The sequence below is a fragment of the Phyllobates terribilis genome, unplaced genomic scaffold (genome assembly GCF_046119375.1).
Source record: "Phyllobates terribilis strain yellow unplaced genomic scaffold, ASM4611937v1 Scaffold_1__5_contigs__length_1240528914, whole genome shotgun sequence".
Lineage (NCBI taxonomy): Eukaryota > Metazoa > Chordata > Amphibia > Anura > Dendrobatidae > Phyllobates > Phyllobates terribilis.
In genome coordinates this window covers 1,193,954,588-1,193,980,454 of record NW_027362761.1, presented here as the reverse complement: position 1 = coordinate 1,193,980,454, position 25,867 = coordinate 1,193,954,588, and the positions used below count along the sequence as shown (strand labels likewise).

The window sequence follows — 25,867 nt, the reverse complement described above, 5'->3', positions numbered from 1 at the left end:
TACCATACATGCCAAGATAGGGATGAGGGATTGGGTACCATGCATACCATTATAGGGATGAGGGGTACCATGCATACCAGGATGAGGGATGGGATGCCATGCATACCAGGATTGGGGGATGAGGGGTGCCATGCATACCAGGATGGGGATGAGGGGTACCATACATACCATGATAGGGATGAGGGATGCCATACATACCAGAATTTGGGATGAGGGGTGCCATGCATACCAGGATTGGGGCTGAGGGGAACCATACATACCAGGATGAGGGATGGGGTGCCATGCATACCAGAATTGGGGGGATAAGGGGTGCCATGCATACCAGGATGGGGATGAGGGATACCATGTATACCAGCATAATGCTGAGGGAGCCATATATACCAGGATTGGGGATGAGGGAGCCTTGCATACCAGAATACAGATGAGGGGCCATGCATACCAGAATAGGGATGAGGGGGTACCATACATGCCAAGATAGGGATGAGGGTACCATGCATACCAGAATGAGGGGTACCATACATACCAGGATAGGGATAAGGGATTGGGTACCATGCATACCACTATAGGGATGAGGGGTACCATGCATACCAGGATGAGAGATGGGGTGCCATGCATACCAGGATTGGGGGATGAGGGGTGCCATGCATACCAGGATGGGGATGAGGGGTACCATGCATACCAGCATAAGGCTGAGGGGAGCATACATACCAGAACTGAGGATGAGGGAGTCATGCATTCCAGGATTGATATGAGGAGTGCCATGCATACCAGGATTAGGGATGAGGGGGCCATGCATACCAACATGAGGGATCAGGTGCCATGCATACCAGTATTGGGATGAGGGGCGCCATGCATACCAGGATTGGGGATGAGGGGGCCAAGCATACCAGGATTGGGGATGAGGGGGTACCATACATACCAGGATAGGAATGAAGGGGTACCATACATACCAGGATTGGGGATGATGGGGTACCATACATACCAGGATAGGGATGAGGGGTACCATATATACCAGGATTGGGGATGTGGGGTGCCATGAATACCAGGATTGGGGATGAGGGGTACGATACATACCAGGATGAGGGATGGGGTACCATACATACCAGGATACGGATGAGGGGGTACCATGCATACCAGGATGAGGGATGGGGTACCATGCATACCACGATAGGGATGAGGGGTACCATATATACCAGGATTGGGGATGAGGGGTGCCATGAATACCAGGATTGGGGATGAGGGGTACGATACATACCAGGATGAGGGATGGGGTACCATACATACCAGGATAGGGATGAGGGGGTACCATGCATACTAGGATGAGGGATGGGGTGCCATGTATACCAGAATGGGGATGAGGGATGCCATACAAAACAGGATAGAGATGAGGGGTACAATACATACCAGGATTCGGTATGAGGGGGCCATGCATACCAGCATGAGGGATGCGGTGCTATGCATCCAGTATTGGGATGAGGGGTGCCATGCATCCACGATTGGGGATGAGGGGTGCCAAGCATAACAGGATTGGGGATGAGGGGGTACCATACATACCAGGATAGGGATGAAGGGGTATCATGCATACCAGGATTGGGGATGATGGGGTATTGCATACCAGGATAGAAGGGGTACCATGCATACCAGGATTGGGGATGATGGGGTACCATGCATATCAGGATAGGGATGAGGGGTACCTTACATACCAGAATGAGGGATGGGGTGTCATGCATACCAGGATTAGGGGTTGAGGAGTGCCATGCACACCAGGATGGGGGTGAGGGGCCCAAGCATACCAGGATAAGGCCGAGGGGGCCATACATACGAGGATTGGGGATGAGGTAGCCATGCATACCAGGATAGAGATGAGGGGTACCTGCATACCAGGATAGGGATGAGGGGTGCCATGCATACCAGGATAGGATGGGGGCAACACATAACAGGATGGGGGAAAAGGATTGGGTAGCACAAATACCAGGATGGGGGACCACAAATACCAGGATGGGGGCAGCACATAACGGGATGGGGTGGCACATAGCAGGATGGGGGCAGCACATAACAGGATGGGGGCAGCACATAACAGGATGGGGGCAGCACATAACAGGATGGGAGACCATATACCAATAAAAATGCTCGCCACCCGGGCGTAGAACGGTTCAGTAGCTAGTAACTACTCTAATACTGCCTCCTATGTACAAGTATATAATTACTTTACTGTCTCTATGCATAAGAATATAACTACTTTACATTCTACCCTATGTATAATAATATGGCATTTTCTTATCTGACTGACATATCTTATTGATACAGAACGACTTCCATCCCTAATTTAATAGAATAGATGATACATTATTTTGCACACATGTCAGGAGAAAGATTACATTATCGCACCAACACATCTGCGGAACAATTTATCTTGTGTAATCAGCCAATTATATTCCTGAATGTTTATTTACAACAAAAATACTGTTAATTTTGTCAGCTCCTAACAAATCACACGTCAGAGTTTATTAGTCTGAATGATTCTCTTTTCTCTACCAGGGAAGCCGTGAAAGCATTACATTTACGGGATGACAAGAAAACCACATACGATCTATAAATGCCTTGTTTCTTCCAGTAGACTACAGACTTGCGTACAGTCAGCTGCATTGTCTATGGTTACTGTACTATATTTCACTAAGAAAACAATATCCCCTTTCCCCCAGCTAAAAAATATTATGCTGGGTTGTTTTTATCTGTATCTTTCTTAAAGGAGCAGTGAACATCATAAATTTAAAAAAAAATAAACTAATTCTAATAAATAATATTATAGCTTTTTTATATTCTATTTCATCTGATATGGCTATTAAAACTAATATTCACAAATGGATATAGTTGTTGGTAAACTAAGAAAATCAGAAGTTACTTTTAAATTGTGGTTTAACATAAAAATGAATGAAAATGTCCTGGACAAATGATTGAAAATAACTTGGCCATAGGGACAAGTTAAACTAAGGTGTGTCCTGTAATCAGCATTACAGCTGTCTGCAAACTTGTAATCAGTCCGTCAGCAAATTTATAGGGTGAAAAGTAGTCACTGTGCTGTTTGTTATCATGGTGCGTACCACAGTGAACATGGAGCAAAGAAAGCTGAGGAGAGAGTTGTCTCAGAAGAATAAAAACATTTTTTATGGACAAACATCTTAAAGTTAAAGGCTATAAGACGTCTCCAAACTGCTCAATGTTCCTGTTATTACAGCTGCACATATAATTCTGAGGTGTAAGGTCTATGGGGCTGTAGCCAACCTCCCAGGACTTGACCAAAAGGGGAAAAGTGCTGAAAACTAAAATCTAATGTTTTGCAGATATGCAAAAATCCTAGAGTCTCAATTAGTGGGAAGCAACTCTATCTCAGGTTTACTTTTACCATTTATTTATTTGTTCTCACATCTCATCCTGAATCTGCTCCAGCTGCATCTGTTTCATTCGCCAGGTGCCACCGCATTCACACTGAAAGCAGCACTTGTGATAAAAGTAATTGTTACACGCACGCCGCCAGGTTCAGATAGGGCGAGACGGGTTTCATGAATTCTTTGGAATCCTGGGGGAACCATTACTCAGAACGACCATAGGCGGCACCAACTCTCAGGCACACGATAGATTCAATTGCTGACCAGACACATCTGTCAAGAGTCTTTTTCAACAGTTTAACAGTGGAATTTAATCTGAAGCACAGCCAGTGCATTTCAGGGATATTACAGCACAATCTTCATTACAGTACAGTTTGAGTTTCTTGAGCAACCGGCTCCAGTAAAAATACAGTAGTTTCTTCATAAGGCACAGTATTACAGTCTCTTCAGTAGCATAATTCAGCATAGATTAGATCTCTTAGCAGCATACTTCTATGCATACACAACCACAGGCTTTTCCTTCACGAGGACACAATAGTACACAGCATTCTTTATTCTGCATGGAGATGGAGGGGGGGAGGGTTGATGAGGGAGTTGATCGCTGTGACGCAATTCCTTCCAGTCCTTATCTTCCTGCCCGATAATACTCTGCACTGTTAATTCGGGGAGTTTATCTGACCTGTGTTTAGTTTCTTTTCTGATCTGAATACTTTTCAATTGCCTTCTGTCAGACAAGATACCACACTACCGTTCTCTTCGACTTCAGCCAGACTACAATGACAAATTCCCCACAATCCCCCTGGGGCTCTGCTAAAACACTCCCTGTCTCCTGTGACTGTGTTAACCCCTCTAGTTTCTGGATGCTTCTGAAGCACAACACTTCCTGTCTCCTGTGTTTGTGTTATTTCTAATAGTTGCTGAATGATTTTGAAGCGACAGCACTACTTCTGCATGTCACATAATGTTTTAGCCAGGGATGTAACGATAGCAGTCGCAGAGTCGCCCAAAACAATCAGGTGGCTGCGACACCAGCGCTATTTTCAGCTGAATGTCTTGCCGTTTTCAGCTGAAATGTATTGCCAGCTCCCTGCAGTGCAATAGCTGTTCAATAGCGCCAGGACAGGAGGCAGTATTAAGGAAAGATCCCAGGAGAAGGGACATTATTGTAGAATTAGGGCCCAGGACAGGTGACATAATTACAGAATGGGGGCTCAAGACTAGGGACATTAAGACTGGAAAGAGCCCAGGACAGGGGACATTATTACAGGAAGGATCCGAGGACAGGCTACTTTATTTCAGGAAGGAGCCCAAGATAGGGGACATTATTACTGAATGGAGTCCCAAGACAGGTCATAATATAACAGAATGGGGGCCCCGAACAAGGAACATTATTACAGAATTGGGGCCCAGGGCAAGAGACATTATTACAGAATGGGGGATCAGGACAGGGTACATTATTACAGAATGGGGACAGGACGAGGGACATTATTAAATAAAGGGGCCAGGATGAGAGACATTATTACAGAATGGAGAACATTATTACAGGATAGTGACCCGGACAGGAGACCTTATTACAGGGGCTCATACATCTGACTAACATGCTGGTAGGGACTCAGGTCCAAATTTGCACCGAGACTCATAGGATTCTAGTTACGCCACTGGTTATAGCTAAAATTCCTGGACAGCATAGATGCTTTCCTGATGGGGATTGGTTTGGCAGAGATGTGAGATTCTGCTCAGCCAGGCTAATATGTGTGTGCTGTCCAGCTGCCCAGTAGATATAATATTATCCCTGATGGCGCAGTGCCACTTCATATTTCATTTCCCCAGCTTTCTTCTGTAGTTGCCAGATAATGTGCCTGTGAGCTCCTTGGATTCTGATATTTTGTTTGTTATCTGATTCTTGTTATAGACCATGCTTGTACCTTGACTTCATCTGAATATGTTATTCCCCCTATCCTGACCTAGGCCTGATTGCTTATGCTCTAACTCATTACCTGGCATCTGACCTCAGCTTTTAATCTGACTTCAAATTTTTATTTCTGCCTCTGTGCTTTGCCTCGTCACTCCTGTTACTGACCCATCTGGCTAGACTTCTCTTGCCTCAGGCTCGCTCCTCCAGCAACTAATGGGACCTCATACAAAGTTCAGGTTCCTGTGCAGGTGTTAAATGGTGGAGGTGAGGGTTTCCAGTAGGATCTGCCAGATGTTACTTACTAATGCCAAGTCTGTCCAGTTCAGGCTTTTCAAGTTAAAGACTTCAGACAAACGTAACTTCTATTTTGTGTTTCTTTAAAGTTATGGTCTTATGGCAACTCACTACTCAAGTCACCTAAAGCTGCTGACTAGGAGAAGAAGTGGCACTTAGTCAACTCTGTGTTACTTCCTTTAGGAAAGGTGACAAAGCAGAGAGATAAATGAATGCTGATTGCCAAGAGTTTAAGGACGAATCAGGGGTCTAGAGTAAAAAAAAAAGAAAAAAAACTAACACCTTCTGAATGACAAGCGCAGCTCTGGAAACTTTAACACTCATCGTACTTTGCTGGCACTCACATATTTTTAGGGCAAACCCATGGTTTGGGACATTAAAAGCTATAACATCTTTGTAAGCTCCATCCAAAAGTGAGCATTTTGGGGTGTTTCATGGTCAAGACTTTAAAGGGAACCTTTCACTGGATTTAAGCTACCCAAACCAAGGGCAACATGACTCAGTACCTGGCTGCTCAAGCATTTCAAAGAAAACATAGCTCAAAGAGCCAGCCAAAAACCATAGGGATAGACAAGATGAGACAAATTCAGTCCTTGCCCAGATTCTCTCCCACCCCCACCTTCCCAGTTCAAGGGATTGCCAAAACTCTCCCCATGAATGCATATGAGAAAAACCTGACAATGATCTGGAGTGGGGTCACATTGGATTCATCTTGACTATCCCTATTGTCTAAGCCCAGCTCTTCAAACAATGTTTTTTTCTGAAACACCCAAGAACTTTAAAATATAGCATACCTAGCTGCAATTATGAACAAAGAATCTAATTCACTGTGCCCATGATTTGGTCACCATGAATTGAGTGACAGATTCCCTTTAAAATCCCAATTTAACAATCAAAATGGTCGAAAAAGTTGGGCCCAAGTCTATGTGTAACTTCAGTTTTAGAGGGATTGTTTAACGATCACAACTTATAATTAATTATAGTGTCGGGGAAAAGTTGCAAATAACTGTAGGTTCTACTGCAGGAGAACAAGAGTGCCCTGCTTACATGGAACATCAATTAAGGATGGGCATCGGTTCTCTGGTCAAGGTCTATAAGATTAACATTAGTGATGAGCGAGCACTAAAATGCTCGGGTGCTCAATGATCGGGTCGAGCAAATTGGAATACTCGGGTGCTCGACACGAGCAACGAGCCCAATGTAAGTCTATGGGAAACTCGAACATTTTTCAGGCGGCTCCCCTCGGCGGGCTGCAGAGGGCCTAAAAATTGCCCAAATCGATGGGAACAGTGCTCAAATGACATGGGGACAGCATGGGGAAGACCCCTGGAAGCATCTCTGGCTCCCATGTCACTGCTGTCAACAACGTTGTCAGAGTATTACGCCACTTTTACGGACTCACAATAAAACATACAAAAACGAAACCAAAATGGATTTCCTGGGAAATATGCTAAGGAACATCCTTTCCATGACATGTACAATGTATATAAAGCAAAATAAATAACCAAAAACAAAAATACTCCTCCATACCTTGGGCTATGTTCACACGTAGCGTTTTTGATGCATTTTTGCACTTTTGCATTGCTTTCAACCAAGACAAATGCATTCACCAGGAAATTTCATTTTAACAATTTATAACCTTATCTGGCCATGTGGTGTGTGTGGCACATCATCAGACACATGCACACAGTGCTGAAAAGACATGGGAACTGCATGGGGAAGACCTCTGGAAGAATCTCTGACTCCCAGGTCACTGCCTAAAAGTGTGCCCATCATAAGTGATCATTGGCGCATGCGAAGATGCCTCCCGCCAAGAGCCTGTCATTGCAGACTTGCAACAATCACCGTCCACGTCCTTGTCCAAGTGCAGCGTTCAGTTGTCCCTACCCCATTCCTTGGAATGCAAGCGCAAGTGTGAAGCCAGCCACCCACCCACCCACAGGCTGCAATACTATACTGCCAAATTTTTGACAGCTGCTTGCACTTGAAATATGGCCTTTTAGGCTCATGGAGGTGGAAGCTTTTCATAACCTCTTGCCGGCGGCAGCCGGGTTTCCATACTCGGTCCCCAGCCGCCACTATATTTCCCGGTATTGCCTCCTATTTCCACAAGCATGGGTCCCAAACATTACCCGTGCCCTCCCCAGTGTAATTACTGGGAAGGACCACCTAACCACAAACACGTGGACAGGTGAATGTGGCCAGGGATGGTATGAAGCCAGTCCACAACTTTTTTTGCTGACAGTTGTATTTAGCTCGGTGAAAGGACTGGCATAGACGGAAACCGTATCTACCCTGCGTGTCATTTCTCACAGTAAGTCCTGTAATGCAGCTTGTTGCAGAAGCAATGGCAGCCCGTCCAACATCAACTCACCCTTGTTGGTGGTGCTTTGACACACACACATCTTTCTTTGCACATTTAATGTCTTGAATACGGAGTTGGACAATGGCCTGATCTGTAATGCGGTTTGAGAAATAACATGCATAAGCATGGCCGATCCACATTAAAAAAGCAGCCATAGAGTGTCCCGGAACCTTCCCCCACACTTTTCTTAGCCAGGGCTGCTTTTCGGCAGGGTTGGACGGGCCCACCAGAGAACCGGAGACTCCTCCGGAGGGCCCTGGCTTCTCCTTTAGAAGAGTTCATAGTGCCAAGGTGAGGCCATGATGATGATAGAGGCCACCATCTGCTTAGTTTTCTGTTACTTGGAATGCAAGTGCAAGTATGCAGCCAGCCACACACCCACCCACCCACAGGCTGCAATACTAAACTGCCAGATTTCTGGGCAGCTTTTTGCACTTGAAATATGGCCTTTTAAGCTCGTGGAGGCGGAAGCTTTTCAAAACCTCATGCCGGCGGCGGCTGGGTGTTCATACTAGGTCCCCAGCCACCACTATATTTTACGGTATCGCCTCCGCCTTCCACAAGCACGGGTGCCACAACATTACCCATGCCCTCCCCAGTTCACTTACTGGGAAGGACCACCTAACCACAAACACGTGGACTGGTGAATGTGGCCAGGGACGGTACGGAGCCAGTCCACAACTTTTTTTTGCTGACTGTTGTATTTAGCTCGCTGAAAGGACTGGCATAGAGGGAAACCCTATCTACCCTGCGTGTCATTTCTCACAGGAAGTCCTGTAAAGCTGCTTTCACTTGAAATGTGGCCTTTTAGGCTCGTGGAGGCGGAAGCTTTTCACAACCACATGCCTCATGCCTCGTGTCCATACTCGGTCCCCAGCTGTCACTCTTTCTCCCGGTGTTGTCTCCATCTTCTACAAGCGTGGGTCCCTGAACATTACTGCTGGTACTTTTCTGTGGGAATTTGCTTGCCTCCTACCAGCCTGGAATATTTCCAGCAAACTATGGTACAACGCCATGGTATTAGCACTGCCCCCAGTACCAGTAGCGAAGCCATCCCCAATTTCCTTCTCAGGAATTTTATTTGGTAGACTGAGTGGCTGCCCAAATACATTTTCTCACAAATGAGCTGAAGATAGAGTGGCAGAAGGTGCAAGTTTCTCCAGCCTGTTAGATATTAGAGGGTGAACGGCAGCACATTGGATCAGTGGTTAGCACTGAAGACTTGCAGCGCTGGGATCCTGGGTTCAAATCCCAGCAAGGACAACATCTGCAAGGACTTTGTAAGTTCTCCCCATGTTTGCGTGTGTTTCCTCCTCAGTAAAAAAGCAGCCGTAGAGTGTCCGGTAACCTTTCCACACACTTTTCTTAGCCAGGACTGCTTCTCAGCAGAGTTGGACAGTCCCACCAGAGAATCCTCTGGTGTGCCTTGGCTTTTACCTCAGGGGAGTTCATGATAGCGCTAACTTTGCAGCTGCTCTGGGGCTCTTGAGCGGGGGAGAAAGGTTAACCCTCAGAATCAAATCCTCTGGTGAGCACAATGTTTTTCAATCTGAAACAGCTTCTCAGTGGGAGTTGTATTTCACCACAGCCATATTCTTTAGCTCGGTGAAAGGACTGGCATAGAGGGAAACCATATCAACCCTGGCTGTCATTTCTCCGTCACCAGTTTCCGCCCATTGTCACACACGACCATGCCTGGCTGTATGTTCAGCGGTGAGAGCCTCAGATCAGGCTGCTGTGTTACAGCTTTCAACAACTCTGCAGCGTTGGGCGGTTTGTCACCTAAGCATTAAGCATGTTATCTTCAGCACAGCCTGTTGCCTCTTGGCTAAGGCAGTGTTGCAGTGCTGTCAGCTTGTGACTGATTGTGGTCATTTCGGAGATGGAGGAGGAGGTGCATGAGCTGAACAATATGATTACATTGTTGTTAAATTGGTGACGCTGTTTTTTATGCTAAAGAAAGATCCTATTGTTTTTTTTTTTTTTAAGTTCTTTTTTTAAGACAAATGCATTCACCAGGAAATGTAATTTTAACATTTTACAACCTTAGCTGGCAATGTTGTGTGTGACACATCATCAGACGCATCCTGTTTTATTTATGATGGAGGGACTCTGAAAGTCATGAAGCCTATTTTTATAGAGACTTTAGATGGCCCTTACTATTCTTAAAAGGCCAGCAGTCGGCCCTAGCTATTGTTAGAGAGCCATCAGCCGGTTATGCTTTGTTGTTCCCATTATTAACAAGTGGGTCTCCTATACTGTTATTGCGTATCCAGTGACTGCAAGGGCTGCCAAAAATTTGGACGCAACCCAATAACCCTTTGAAGAGACATAAAGGAGGGTCTCAGTAAAAAAAAATGTTCCCATTATAAAGGAGTGGGTCTCCTATAGTGGTAATGCCCATGCTGTGACTACAAGGGCTGCCAAAATTTGGGAAAAACCCCACTAAGAATTTAAAGACACATAGAGCAGGGTCACAGTAACAAGGTACGACATGTTCCCATTAGAAAGGAGAGGGTCTGCTATACAGTTATAGGGTATGCAGTGAGTGCAACGGCTGACAATTTTAGGAAAAAACCCATTAAGAATTTAAATACACATGGAGCAGGGCCACAGCAACAAGTACGACATGTTCCCATTAGAAAGGAGAGAGTCTGCTATACAGTTATAGGGTATGCAGTGAGTCCAATGGCTGACCAATTTTAGGAAAAACCCCACTAAGAATATAAAGACACACAGAGGAGGGCCAAAGTAACAAGGTACTGCATGTTCCCATTAGAAAGGAGAGAGTCTGCTATACAGTTATAGGGTATGCAGTGAGTCCAACGGCTGACCAATTTTGGGAAAAACCCCACTAAGAATTTAAAGACACACAGAGCAGGGCCACAGTAACAAGGTGCGACATGTTCCCATTAGAAAGGAGAGAGTCTGCTATACAGTTATAGGGTATGCTGTGAGTCCAACGGCTGACCAAATTTAGGAAAAACCCCACTAAGAATTTAAAGACACATGGGGCAGGGCCACAGTTACACGTACTACATGTTCCCATTAGAAAGGAGAGGGTCTGCTATACAGTTATAGGGTATGCAGTGAGTCCAACGGCTGACAATTTTAGGAAAAACCCCACTAAGAATTTAAAGACACATGGGGCAGGGCCACAGTAACAAGTTCGACATGTTCCCATTAGAAAGGAGAGGGTCTGCTATACAGTTATAGGGTATGCAGTGAGTCCAACGGCTGACAATTTTAGGAAAAACCCCACTAAGAATTTAAAGACACACAGATCAGGGCCACAGTAACAAGGTACGACATGTTCCCATTAGAAAGGAGAGAGTCTGCTATACAGTTATAGGGTATGCAGTGAGTCCAACGGCTGACCAATTTTGGGAAAAACCCCACTAAGAATTTAAAGACACACAGGGCAGGGCCACAGTAATGACAAATTCGCATTAGAAAGGAGAGAGTCTCCCATAGTGTTGGCCTATGCAGTGAATGCAATGGCTGCCAAAAATTTTAGGGCACTTCAATGCCCCTTGGAAGAGATGTGTAGGAGGGCCTCATAAAAAAATGTACCCATTAGAAAGGAGAGAAAGGAGAGTGCCTCCTATACTTGTAATGCTCATACACTAAGTGTATAGGCTGAAAAACATTTACCCCATGGGGGTATACATGAACATACAAAAATTTTTTTTTACAGGCATCATAAACACCCTTTAAAAAAATTAGGTGGGTGTTGCATCATGGACCATGGTCACCCTGGTGATATGGTGGTGGAGGAGGAGAAGAATTAGGAGGACAAGAGCAAATAGCCAAAATCAGGAAGCGTCTACCCATGTGTGGGTGTGAAAAGGTGCATTGGAATACACCTCCCAAGAAAAGACACTGGATTGGAGTTTATGTTACGCTGCTATCAATCGGTGGTATTGAGAAGTCGGGCCCAATCCAGCCCTTGTTCATTTTTATAAGAGTCAGCCTGTCAGCATTTTCAGTTGACGGGCCAATGCGCTTATCAGTTATAATTCCACCAGCGGCACTAAAAACCCGCTCTTATAAAATGCTGGTGGCAGGGCAGGCCAGGACCTCCAAGGCGTAGAGAGCCAGTTCATTCCACGTATCCAGCTTGGATACCCAATAATTATAAGGCACAGCGGAATCACAGAGTATGGTGATACGGTAGGCAAGGTACTCCCTCAGCATCTTCCCAAACTTTGCACTCCTTGTGAGAGTACCCCGGGCCTCAGGGCCTGTGCGATGGGAGGGTCTGAGAAAACTCTCCCAGATCTTTGACAGTGTTCCCCTGCCTCTGCTGGATTGGCATTGTGTCTCTCTCGCCTGTACTCCTTGGTTGTCCAACGAAGTGTGCCCTCTGCCGCCAGTGTTTTCAGATGGGAATTTTTTTAATAGTTCCGCAACAAGGGCCTTCTGGTACAGCCCCATTTTTGTAGACCTGTCCGCCTCAGGAATGAAAGATGTAAAGTTCTCCTTGTAGCGTGGGTCTAGAAGTGTCACCAGCCAGTAATGACTGTCACCCAAAATTTTGAGAACGCGAGGGTCATGGGAAAGGCAGTGTAACATAAACTCGGCCATGCGTGCCAGACTACTAACAGGCAAGACTTCCGTGTCCTCACCAAGAGGATGACTGACCATGCTCTCCTCCTTCTCCTCCTCCTCTCTGTCCTCTGGCCATCCACGCTGAACAGCTGTGCAGGTAATACCATCTATAGTGCATGAAACTAGCTCCTGTCCTTCCTCCTCCTCCTCCTCTTCCTCATTGTCACCCAATCCACGTTGGGATGAGATGACCCTTGGCAGTGTGTAATCACCCTGTATGGTTCCTTGCTCCATCTCATCGTGCTCCATCTGCAATGCATCCTCTTTGATTGTGAGCAGAGAGCATTTCAGAAGACAGAGAAGCAGAATGGTGACGCTAATTATGGCGTCATCGCCGCTCACCCTCTTGGTGGAGTCCTAAAAGTTTTGCAGGATGGTATATATGTCTGACATCCATGTCCACTCCTGAGGTCTTATGTTTGGAGTCTGAACTGAATACCGATGGCCTTGTTGATGCTGGTACTTCACAACTGCCCTCTTCTCCTCACAAATCCTTCCCAACATCTGCAGTGTAGAGTCCCAACATGTGGGGACATCACACACCAGTCTGTGAGCCGGAGGCAGCAAACGCTTCTGAAACACTGCAAGGGTGGCGAAAGCTATAGCTGCCTTTCTAAAATGAGCACACAGGCGGCGTACTATAAAAAGCAGATCTGGCAGCTCCGGGTAGGATTTGAGAAAATGCTGAACCACGAGGTTAGGCACATGGGCCGTGTGTGAGCTCGCCTCGCCTCAGAGCAGCCACCAGGTTCCGGCCATAGTCACACACGAACATGCCTGGCGGTAGGTTCAGCGGTGTGAGCCACAGATCTGCCTGCTCTTTCAGAGCTCTCCACAACTCTTCAGCATTGTGTGGTTTTTCACCTAAGCATATTAGCTTCAGCACTGCCTGTTGCCGCTTGGCCGAGGCAGTGTTGCAGTGCTTCCAGCTTGTGACTGATTTGGTCATTTCGGAGATGGAGGCTGAAGAGGAGGAGGAGGCTGAGGAGGATGAGGTGCAGGGAGCTGTAGACCGTGGGGGCAACCCTGATTGACCTAGGGCCCGCAATCCTTGGCGTAGGGAGGACGTGTTCCGTCCCAAGGTCCAACTGGGTCCCGGTTTCCACTATGTTAACCCAGTGTGCCGTCAGCGAGATGTACCATCCCTGTCCACAAGCACTTGTCCACGTGTCCGTGGTTAGGTGGACTTTACCAGTAACTGCGTTGTTGAGAGCACGGCTAATGTTTTGGGACACGTGCTTGTGTAATGGGTGGATGGCACACCAGGAGAAATAGTGGCGGCTGGGGACCGAGTACCGAGGGACGGCCGCCGTCATCAGGTTGCGAAATGCTTCCGTCTCCACGAGCCTAAAAGGCAACATTTTGAGCGCAAGCAGTCATGAAATGTGAGAATTTAGTAGTGTGGCCTTTGGGGCGTTGGCTGCATATTTGCGCTTGCGTTCCAAGTACTGGGATATGGACAACTGAAGAAGGACATGGACGTGCTTCCTGATGTTGCTACTTGAGAGTGTGCAACGACAGGTGCAGGGCAGGAGGCATCTTCGCATGCACCATGGACAGGGGATTGGCTTGCATGCACAACAACGGAAGAAGCAATGGTGCCACCTGCAGACACTGTTGCTTGACCCTGGAGTTTGGCCCACAAAGTCAGGTGCTTTGCTGCCATGTGCCTGATCATGCTGGTGGTGGTCAGGCTGGTCATTTTGCCACCCCTGCTGATGCTGGCCTGGCAGGTGTTGCAAATGGCCTTTTTGGGGTTATCGGCAAAGTCTTTAAAAATCAACCAGACTCGGGAAGACTTAGCAGTCATACTGGCAACTTCCTTCGTGTTGGTTTTACGGGGAACGGTTGCTTGCCTTCTGTCTGCGGCCACCACACCGCTTCTTCCTGCCTATTGGGGTGCTCTGCCTCCCTCCCCCTGTGTGCTGCTGTCCTCGCTCTGCATGTCCTCCTGCCAGGTTGGGTCAGTTACTATATCATCCACTACCTCGTCTTCCACTTCCGTGCCCTGGTCCTCCTCCTGACTTTCTGGCAATTGTGTCTCATCATCGTCTACCTCTTGTGACACTTTCCCACCATCGCCTTCGTGTGACCGTGGCTGCTCAATTATTTGGGCATCGCTACACGCGATCTCCTCTTGCCCCGCTTCCTTCCCCACTAGACTGGCGCCAAGCAAATGTGGTACCAATATTCAAAAAGGGGTCTAAAAGTGACCCTGGGAACTATAGACCAGTCAGCTTAACGTCTGTTGTGGGTAAATTGTTGGAAGGATTTCTTAGAGATGCTATTGTAGAATATCCTAATGATAATAACTGTCTAACTCCATATCAACATGGATTCATGAGAGATCGCTCCTGCCAAACAAACCTGATTGCCTTCTACGAGGAGGTGAGCTCACAGCTGGACCGGGGAGAGTCAGTGGATGTTGTATACCTTGACTTCTCCAAAGTGTTTGATACCGTGCCACACAAAAGGTTGGTATATAAAATGAGAATGCTTGGTCTGGGGGATAATGTGTGCAAGTGGGTAAATAGCTGGCTGAGTGATAGAAAGCAGAGGGTGGTTATCAATGGAGTAAGCTCAGGGTGTGTCAGGGTTACTAGCGGGGTGCCTCAAGGGTCAGTCTTGGGTCCTATATTATTTAATATATTTATTAATGATCTAGTGGAAGGGTTGCATAGTAAAATAGCAATATTTGCAGATGATACTAAACTTTGTAAAGTAGTTAACACAGATGAGGATAGGGCACAGCTACAGGAGGATTTAGATAAATTGGGGAGTTGGGCCAAAAAATGGCAAATGGGGTTCAATGCCGATAAATGTAAGGTCATGCACATGGGAAAGAAAAACAGGAATCACCCATACATATTAAATGGGAAAACGTTGGGGAAATCTGACATGGAGAAGGACCTGGGCGTCTTGGTTAATAGCAAATTAAATTGGAGTGCCCAGTGTCAGGCAGCAGCTGCGAAGGCAAATAGAGTCATGGCATGCATCAGAAGAGGAATAGGGGCATATGATGAGAACATTGTTCTTCCTCTGTATAAAGCGCTGGTAAGGCCGCACTTAGAATATTGTGCACAGTTCTGGGCTCCGGTGCTCAGGAAAGACATATTGGAGCTAGAGAGGGTACAAAGGAGGGCGACTAAGGTAATAAAGGGAATGGAGGGACTAGAATACCCAGAGAGGTTGTCAAAATTAGGCCTATTTACGTTGGAAAAGAGAAGGCTTAGGGGAGACCTCATAAACATGTATAAATACATCAGGGGGCAGTACAGAGATCTCTCCCATGACCTGTTTATACCAAGGATGGTGACAAAGACGAGGGGGCACACTATGCGTCTGGAGGAAAGGAGGTTCCTGCACCAGCATAGAAGGGGATTCTTTACGGTCAGAGCCGTGAGACTCTGGAACTCTCTGGGAGAGGAAGTGGTGATGTCCAACTCACTTAATGAATTCAAGAAAGGCCTGGACGCCTTTCTTGAGAACAATAAAATTACATCTTATGCTTAGTGATAGTTAATTAATCCAGATTGGTGTCGGGAAGTGAATTTTTTCCTCAATGATGTCAATTGGCCTATACTGCATGTTTTTTTTTTTTTGTTTGTTTGTTTTTTTTTGCCTTCCCCTGGATCAACGCTGCGGAATAGCTGCAGTGCACAAGAAATAGGCTGAACTGGATGGACGCTTGTCTTTTTTCGGCCTTATAAACTATGTAACTATGTATGTAACTATGTAACTATGTAACTATGTAAGTGGACTGGGCGAGAGGCCCGAATCTATAAATGGAAAAGTGAACAGCTCTTCAGAGTGTCCAAGTGTGGGATCAGTGGTCTCTGGGTACTCGGCCTGGTGGGAGGAAGGAGGATCAGGGTGAGGAATATGCTGTTCAGACTCACTGCTACTGAGACTTGACCGTGTGGAAGACAGGGTGGTGGTGGTGGTGTCTAACAACCAACAACCTTTTGACACTGCTCTGGGTTCAATAGTGGTGTGCTGTGGTCCCCTAGAAATTGGGACAGGAAGGTCAGGTGAGAAGATGTGGCTGTTTGTTGTGACACAATTTTGGCTTGCCCACGGCCGTGTCCTCGGCCTCTGCATGCACCATTACCATCACGTCCTGTTCCCCGTCCCTTGCTACGTGCCTTGCCCATTTTAAATGGAGGACAGTATCTTCTACGCTCACTACAAATGACTGAGTTTGGAGAGAATTTATTTGTGATCCGTGTGACGGAGAAAACAGAGTCTTAAATACCTGGCCTGTAGGTAAGTAGTTTGACCAGCAAACTGCTGTGAATTGCTTCACTGACACACTGAAAGAATTTTTTAATGGAGGCCAGAAATGGCAGTATTTTCGGAAAACGTATATGTGATCCGTGTGACGGAGAAAACACAGTTTTAAATAGATGGATTTTTAGCTCTGTAATCTGGAAAGGACCTGGCTGTATTCTGCAGTGCCAGCAAGCAAAAACCGTGTTCTCTGGATTGCTTTTTAAGCAAATATTGAGGATTAAGATGCAAAAAAAATTATTCCTGGCCCCTGAGACCTGGGCCTATTTCCACAAATATCTAACAGCAGCAGCCGACAAAACTGGACTGGAGTGCTATGTGCACTGCAGTCTGCTATATACACTGCCTGCCTGCCTATATACACTGCCTGCCTGATATTTCTGCAGATGGATTAGTTAGTCCTCAAAAGGATTGTTTGTTAAGATGGATATGTGTAATGTATGGTTTTTCTCCCTACACTACCTAATACACAAGAAAATCTCTCCCTGACACAGCAGCACCGCTCCCTACACTGTATGATCCGGAGTGACTGTGACGAGCATGGCGGCGCCAGGTCTAATATACACCTGATAATGCTGTGCGGCCAGCCAATCACTGTAATGCCCACAACCAACATGGCTACGGCATTACTGTGCATGGCAAGCCATCCCTGCATGTTCATTGGCTCTCTAAAGAGCGCCAAACATGCAGGGAGGGGACCCGAGTTCCCACCCAAGCAACCTGGAAATACTCGCCGAGCGCCGAGCTTGTCGAGCACCATGATGCTCAGGCGAGTACCGAGTAGTGGCGAGAACGTTCGCTCATCACTAATTAACATCAATAACCAAGTACAGCTCTTGGCTATTATCATTGGTCCCATAGACTTGGTCTAGGAGAAAAATGTCCTAAAGGTAGGGGATCCAGCAGTCATTAATGATCTATTATGTGGACAGATGATAAGTTGTGATTGTGGGATAACCACCTTAACAGTAAACTCCATTGATTTTTCCAGTGCTTCAAGCCCTTGGTGCTCAGGTGTCATGGGTGTGTCAGAGGTGACAGTCGCCCTGCAGTGGTTTACAGGAGATCTCCATGTATAGAAATACAGACAGCAGCCTAGATAGGAGGGTGTGTTTAGGACCCAGCGACTACCTCCCTTTAGTCTGGGTGTATATACAGTACAGACCAAAAGTTTGGACACACCTTCTCATTTACAGATTGTTCTGTATTTTCATGAGTATGAAAATTGTACATTCACACTGAAGGCATCAAAACTATGAATTAACACATGTGGAATTATATAGTTAACAAAAAAAGTGTGAAACAACTGAAAATATATCTTATATTCTAGGTTCTTTAAAGTAGCCACCTTTTGCTTTGATGACTGCTTTGCACACTCTTGGCATTCTCTTGATGAGCGTCAAGAGGTAGTCACCGGAAATGGTTTTCACTTCACAGGTGTGCACTATCAGGTTTAATAAGTGGGATTTGTTGCCTTATAGATAGGGTTAGGACCATCAGTTGTGTTGTGCAGAAGTCTGGTGAATACACAGCTGATAGTCCTACTGAATAGACTGTTAGAATTTGTATTATGGCAAGAAAAAAGCAGCTTAGTAAAAAAAAACGAGTGGCCATCATTACTTTAAGAAATGAAGGTCAGTCAGTGCGAAAAATTGTGAAAACTTTTAAAGTGTCCCCAAGTACAGTTGCAAAAACCATCAAGCACTACAAAGAAACTGGCTCACATGAGGACCGCCCCAGGAAAGGAAGACCAAGAGTCACCTCTGCTTCTGAGGATAAGTTTATCCGAGTCACCAGCCTCAGAAATCGCAGGTTAACAGCAGCTCAGATTAGAGACCAGGTCAATGCCACACAGAGTTCTAGCAGCAGACACATCTCTTCAACAACTGTTCAGAGGAGACTTTGTGCAGCAGGCCTTTATGGTAAAATAGCTGCTAGGAAACCACTGCTAAGGACAGGCAACAAGCAGAAGAGACTTGTTTGGGCTAAAGAACACAAGGAATGGACATTAGACCAGTGTAAATCTGTGCTTTGGTCTGATGAGTCCAAATTTGAGATCTTTGGTTCCAACCACCGTGTCTTTGTGCGACGCAGAAAAGGTGAACGGATAGACTCTACATGCCTGGTTCCCACCGTGAAGCATGGAGGAGGAGGTGTGATGGTGTGGGGATGCTTTGCTGGTGACACTGTTGGGGATTTATTCAAAATTGAAGGCATACTGAACCAGCATGGCTAGCACAGCATCTTGCAGCGGCATGCTATTCCATCCGGTTTGCGTTTAGTTGGACCATCATTTATTTTTCAACAGGACAATGACCCCAAACACACCTCCAGGCTGTGTAAGGGCTATTTGACCAAGAAGGAGAGTGATGGGGTACTATGCCAGATGACCTGGCCTCCACAGTCACCAGACCTAAACCCAATCGAGATGGTTTGGGGTGAGCTGGACCGCAGAGTGAAGGCAAAAGGGCCAACAAGTGCTAACCATCTCTGGGAACTCCTTCAAGATTGTTGGAAGACCATTTCTGGTGACTACCTCTTGAAGCTCATCAAGAGAATGCCAAGAGTGTGCAAAGCAGTCATCAAAGCAAAAGGTGGCTACTTTGAAGAACCTAGAATATAAGACATATTTTCAGTTGTTTCACACATTTTTGATAAGTATATAATTCCACATGTGTTAATTTCATAGTTTTGATGCCTTCAGTGTGAATGTACAATTTCCATAGTCATGAAAATACAGAAAAATCTTTAAATGAGAAGGTGTGTCCAAACTTTTGGTCTGTACTGTATACCTGGTGTGCCTAGATGGCGTGGCCGGTTATACTCATTTCTACTTGGAACTTGGCTGAAGAAGCATCACGTCCTCATTGGAGTCTTGAGGCCATGTGCCCTGTTGGAGTTCTTATAAAAACTAAGTTGTTATCCCCCTGTGTTGTCTTCCCCTTTTGTCTTTAGAGTGCTAGCGGAGGTCGACTAGCGCTCATCTCCTTCTACCCCCAGTTACAGCCTTAGCCAGGGATAGTAGGGCGAGGCACCAGATCGGCGACAGCTGCGGAGGCTGTATAGGGACGTTAGGGGAAGACAGGGTGACCCTAGTCCAGATTAGGAAGTCACCTCTTCTCCCTTTCCCTAGTGTCTGTGCTCCCTTTTCCCTCTGTGTTGCACTCACATCTGGCGGAACTCTCTGTGTTGCACTCACACCTGGCGTGACATCAGGTTGTGGCTAACTAGTTTGGCCACAATCAGTGTGTTACACTGTTCAATTATCACTTTCCTTGAAAAGGCAGAAGGGCAGCCAATGCTTGTCAGCAGCACCATTCGCTTATTTTGTTTAAAAAGAAAATGTCCTTCCGTCCATTTCCAGTGTTGGAGAGAAGTTTCTAAGATAAAAATCTTTCTGTTTTCTGTTCTATTTATGTTTTTTCCAGTGGTTAATGGACTGGGTTCCAAGTCACCCGATTAAGGAGCCTCCATATCAATTGACACACGGTGAGGCTTTTCCTTTACTTCTCTTTTGTTTGGTTAATGATGCTCTTCATATTTTAAAGTTTCTTTAATGGAAAAAATAATACTAGCTCATGGCCCGAGTGGGTGGAGGGGCATGACACAAGGTTTATTTATGCTCTAGCTGTAACACATCCATTTTGTTTGGAGTGCTCCTTTAACTCCAACGGCTCATAACTGAAGTTTTTCCTTTAAAAATCCTTGTTGTATAAAACTAATATGGAGACAATGGAAAATTTTTAATATGTGTCCTCAGCTTAATAAAGTGTTTAAAAAAATATTTGCCTTTTTAATAAGCCTGGTATTTATAATAGTAGAAGCGAGTAATTAGCATATTGAATTGAGCAGCCATTTGCCAGCTAATTGAAACCGAAGAAGCATTTAGTAATAAATCTGAGGCTGAAGTAACCAAGTTTGTATGGACTAATTAAAAAATTGGTTTGCTTGTTTAATAATATCAAATAATTTTTAATAACGTGTCTGCTAGAGAATCAGCGTTGGAAAAGTAAAGATGCCTTATATCATATTCACTAAAATCAGAGAACTTTGCAGTACAAACTTAGAAGAGAAGAAACTGATGGCACTCACACTACTTCTGTTTCTATGTTAGGTGCCCAGGGCGGTAGCTGCAGCTTCTCCATACCGTGGCACCTCACAAACACACAGTGTCCCAATCCATCAATGTTGTGCTGTGTACAATGCAGTGTACTCACTTCCAGGCCGGAGGCCTCTGCTGTCTCCATGTCCTCAGGTCCAGGACCAGCTGCACACACATCAGAGGTCCCTCGGTTCATTATAACAAATTCAACTTTACTGGACAGCTCAACAACAACAGACTTTAACATGCAGTCTCGGGCACAGTACCCTCTGGTTCCAGTTCCATCAACACAGTACATTTCAAGCTCCTGCTTACGTTCAGCTTAGACTATCCCTACGCATGATCCTCCTGTCAGCCTCAGGGATTTCGTATCCGGCACCACAGCACTCCCAATATCTGTTACATTTCCCTTGTAAGGCTTCCTCTCTATGGAAGGGATTAAGGCACACTTCCTAGTGCCTTGTGCTGGCTATAGGCCCTGGATGTTACAGGAATGTCCGCAGCAATTCTGGTACGACCTCATGCTCCTAGAACGTTATGTACTCCATGTGCCTCCAGCCCATTGCAACTTGAACCTGAATTTCACACAAACCTAAATTTTGTCTAACTCAGACGATCTTAGCCAGGAAATGCTTCCCCTTTTTTGGTGAATGTTCTTTGGCAGTCATAACACCCGCTAATGATAAGAGTCTACAATTTACAGTAGAGAGTGAACCCCACTGTCTATAAGAACTTACACTCTACGGGAGAGAGAGAGGACCCTGCTGACCATAAGAGCTTACACTCTACAGGAGAGAGAGAGGACCCTACTGACTATAAAAGCTTACACTATACATGAGACAGAGAGGACCCTGCTGAACATAAGAGCTTACACTCTACAGGAGAGAGAGGACTACACTGACCATAAGAGCTTACACTCTACAGGAGACAGAGAGGACACTGGGGACCATAGAGAGCTTACACTCTACAGAGAGAGATAGAACTCTGATGATCATACACTCTATGAAGTAGATAAATTAACCAGTGACTGTGGAGTTGGAATATGACTCTGCCGTGCAAACTGTGCTCCACTGGGAACTTCTAATCTGTGATGGCCCTGATACTGACCACCACTGTACAAGATGTGATAAGCTGCTAGATGTCAAAGCTGCAGGGCATTATGGGGAGGCTGCATTGCAAAGCAAAATGACTTTAGTCACTCTCTGATGCTACAGCAATGTGAGAAATAGTGGCGGGCAAATTCTATTTTTTCTGAACTGCTAATCGAATCTCAAAATGTTCGAATTCAGGAAAATTTGACTTGAACTTGATCCTCCATGGATCGATCTACTCATTTCTATCTATATGAATTTTTAATTCTGTTGGCATTGTTTTTTCCACAGTGTGTGACAATTGTGTTAATTTTATCGGCGATACTAGTTATATATATTTTTTATCTTTGCTTAATCCTGTCCGGAATGTTATTTACCATATAGTGCCATATGGTGCTTATCTAAAACTGCCAGACAGTTTACTAAATAATACTTCCCCATAGTTTTAAGCATTAAGGTGAAAACTCTGGTTGTCCAAGCCATATAGGCCAATGGCATCCCATTCAGTAGTTACACACCTTGTGCACTTTTTGGAAAACTTACAGAGAAGTTTCTCAGTAAAAAAAAAAGTCAGATGAACAAGAATTACTCTGCAGCTTCTATAAGTATTTACTGGTTAATTTCTGATCCTTGGTGAAAATGCTCTAGAAATGATTCTCGGTTTTAGCTTTCGCAGTTAAGAATCCGTGAGAAGCTTTTTTTCCACATTCCGGGGCTGTAATCAGTCTTTGCTTGTCATGTAGTTTCAAAAAGACTGCAGCGAAAATAAGAAGAGACAGCAAATTCTGCAAATCAAATAACGCAGCGAGAAAAGAAATATATACCACAATAAGATGTTCTCCCGACCTACAGGGAGATCACCGGAGATAATGGTATTTTACATACTTTATCTATATTTTAGAACCATTCAGGAGGTCAGTGCTGGAAATGTACCACAGACGTCTCAGAAGATCGCTGCCAGTGAAGAATGGAGCATGTTCTCCGGTTCTTGATCTGCGTGAAATAAAAGCAAAAAGTGTAAAAAGAAAAAAACCCTATGTTTGAGCCTTCCGCTGGGCGCCCGGAGGAATTCTTGTTGTATAAAGGATGTGACGTCTGTCAAAGAACAGTCATAAAGTGGCATATAAAGCCATTAGACTCATAAAATACAGTGCGGTATACTTTTTTTTAGCTTTATCTGTATGAAATCTTCTATACTACTCACTACAGCAACAAAAAAAAGGTATTCTTGCCCAAAGACATTTTTTTGGCCGAACAAATAGGGCCTTAAAGACTTAAAGATATGGATGAGTAGGGCCAGTGAATCAATAGGGCTTTATGGATATGGTTGAATGTAAGCTAAAGTATATCAATGAGAATGGGGCCTTATGGGTATGGGAGAATGGGGCCTTATGGATATGAGAGAATGGGGCCTTATGGATATGGGAGAATATGGCCTTATGGGTATACGAGAATGGGTCCTTATGAATATGGGAGAATGGGCCTTATGGATATAGGAGAATGGGTCCTTATGAATATGGGAGAATGGGCCTTTTGGATATGTGAGAATGGGCCTTTTGGATATGGGTGAATGGGGCCTTATGGGTATGGGTGAATGGAGACTTATGAGTGATTGGGACCCTATGGATATCGGTGAATCAGGCCTTTTGGGTATGGATGAATAGGGCCCTATAGATATGAGTGAATAGTACCTTATGGCTATGGGTGACTGGAGACTTATGGGTGAATGGGACCCTATGGATAACAGGGAATCAGGCCTTATGAGTATGGATGAATGAGGCCCTATGGATATGGGTGAATAGGACCTTATGGATATGGGTGAATCAGGCCTTATGAGTATGGATGAATGAGGCCCTATGGATATGGGTGAATAGGACCTTATGGATATGGGTGACTGGAGACTTTTAGGTGAATGGGACCCTATGGATATCTGGGAATCAGGCCTTATGAGTATGGATGAATGAGGCCCTATGGATATGGGTGAATGAATCCTTATGGATATGGGTGAATGGGGCCCTATGGATATTGTAATGAGTGAATATGGCCTTTTCAATATGGGTGAATGGGTCCTTATGGGGTGAGTGGTCCCTTTTTGGACAGGATTCACAGATTTTTTTATGAAATTTTTGCATGAAAGCCAATAAGTAGAAAGACAATTTTCAGCTTAAATAGGACTTGTCACCAAGTCAAAATTGGCCAGTTTTTGCTCTAATTTTATTCTCACTACTCCACTAAGTATTCAGTTTTTTGCTTTTGTTTTTTTGTTAAGGGAGTTATACACAAGGTAATAATACAAAGCAGCCTAAAGACACGCCCAAGAGGATCCTGCGAGCAACATCTCCTTGGTAAAGACTATAAATATGATCACTGAATAAAACAGTCTATATCTCTGGCCCCAATTAAAAAAAAAAAAAAAAAAAAAAGAACACAATAGTCAAGGGAATATCGGGAATAAAAGATGAGAAAAAACTGTCCATTTTCGACTTGGCGACAGGAACTTTTTAAAACTGCTCTAAGGTTGTGTTCACATAATGCATTTGAAATTAGTTTTTTTGTCACTATTTTTCAAAAATGAGATAAAATTTACTGATTTTACTGTTTTTTGGAAAAATTTTACATTCAATCAGTTTTATTAAACATTAATTAAACATTAAATATTGATTATTATACATTTTGCAAATCAAAAAATATATTGAATTTGAAGAAAACATATCAATGTAGAAAATGTCCACAGTTCCATTGAGATCACCTCTTTCAATATCAATTCACATTGTAATACCTTGAACATCATATTGTTTATGTAATAATCACCAATAAGAGGTTCTTATGTGGAGGTAACATATATTATGTCTGAAGAAATCATATAACGAGAAGAAAGAAAAAGAGAGAGAAAAGAGAAATGACCTAGGGACGAGGGATGGAGAGGGTGGGGTCCTTGCCCATGTAGCTATTTATGAGTACAATCACATAAATCTGTTGAAACTATTAAAACAGGGTATGAAAATCATGTGAATCCTGAAACAGAATCCATTCTCTCCAAACCCTTCTGAATTTATCGTTGGTTCCATTACATTCTGCAGAAAGTTCCTTCATTTTACATAAATTCACCATTTCATTGTACCATTCCAGTATGCTAGGTGGGTTTTTAAGTTTCCAAAACCGCAGGATTACCGTCCGTGGCGCTGTTAAGCAAAATTGAAGTAGGTCTTTCTTTTGAGTACCTATTGAAGAAGGGAGAATTGACAGGAGAGCTATTTGAGGAGACCTTGTTATTCTGTTACCTGTGATACGTTGGTATCGAATACCTTTTCCCAAAATGTTTTTTTTTTTTTAATTTTAATTCTGTATCTTTAAGCTGGCTGGAAAACCTGTTCAAGTTATGTAGTAAAATGTTAATGTTACATGCACGCCGCTAAGTTTAGATAGGTCGAGACGGGTTTCATGAATTCATTGAAATCCTGGGGGAACCATTACTCAGGGCGACCATAGGCTGCAGCTTCTCTCAGGCACAGGATAGATTCAGTTGCTGACCAGACACATCTGACAAGAGTCTTTTTCAACAGTTTAACAGTGGAATTTAATCTGATGCACGGCCAGTGCAATTCAGGGATATTACAACAATAATCTTCATTACAGTACAGTGTAATAAAGCAGGCACAGTAACATCAGTCTCTTCAGTGGTATAATTCATCACAGATTAGATCTCTTAGCAGCACACTTCTATGCATAAACAGCAGGCTTTCCCTTCACAAGGACTCACTAGTACACTGCATTCTTTATCCTGCATGGAGATGGAGGAGTGGAAGGATGTGA

At 44.6% G+C, this 25,867-nt stretch overlaps 1 long non-coding RNA gene across 1 annotated transcript in view; it reads left to right on the top strand.

Annotated features, from left to right (window-relative positions):
* LOC141173235 (uncharacterized) overlaps nucleotides 1–24,455 on the top strand; it is a 96,653-nt gene extending 72,198 nt beyond the window's left edge. Inside the window, exons 2-3 of the long non-coding RNA XR_012252621.1 lie at nucleotides 20,290–20,350; nucleotides 22,956–24,455. This is a non-coding gene — a long non-coding RNA (uncharacterized lncRNA). The remainder of the gene's footprint in view (nucleotides 1–20,289; nucleotides 20,351–22,955) is intronic.
* The last annotated feature ends 1,412 nt before the right edge of the window (nucleotides 24,456–25,867 follow it).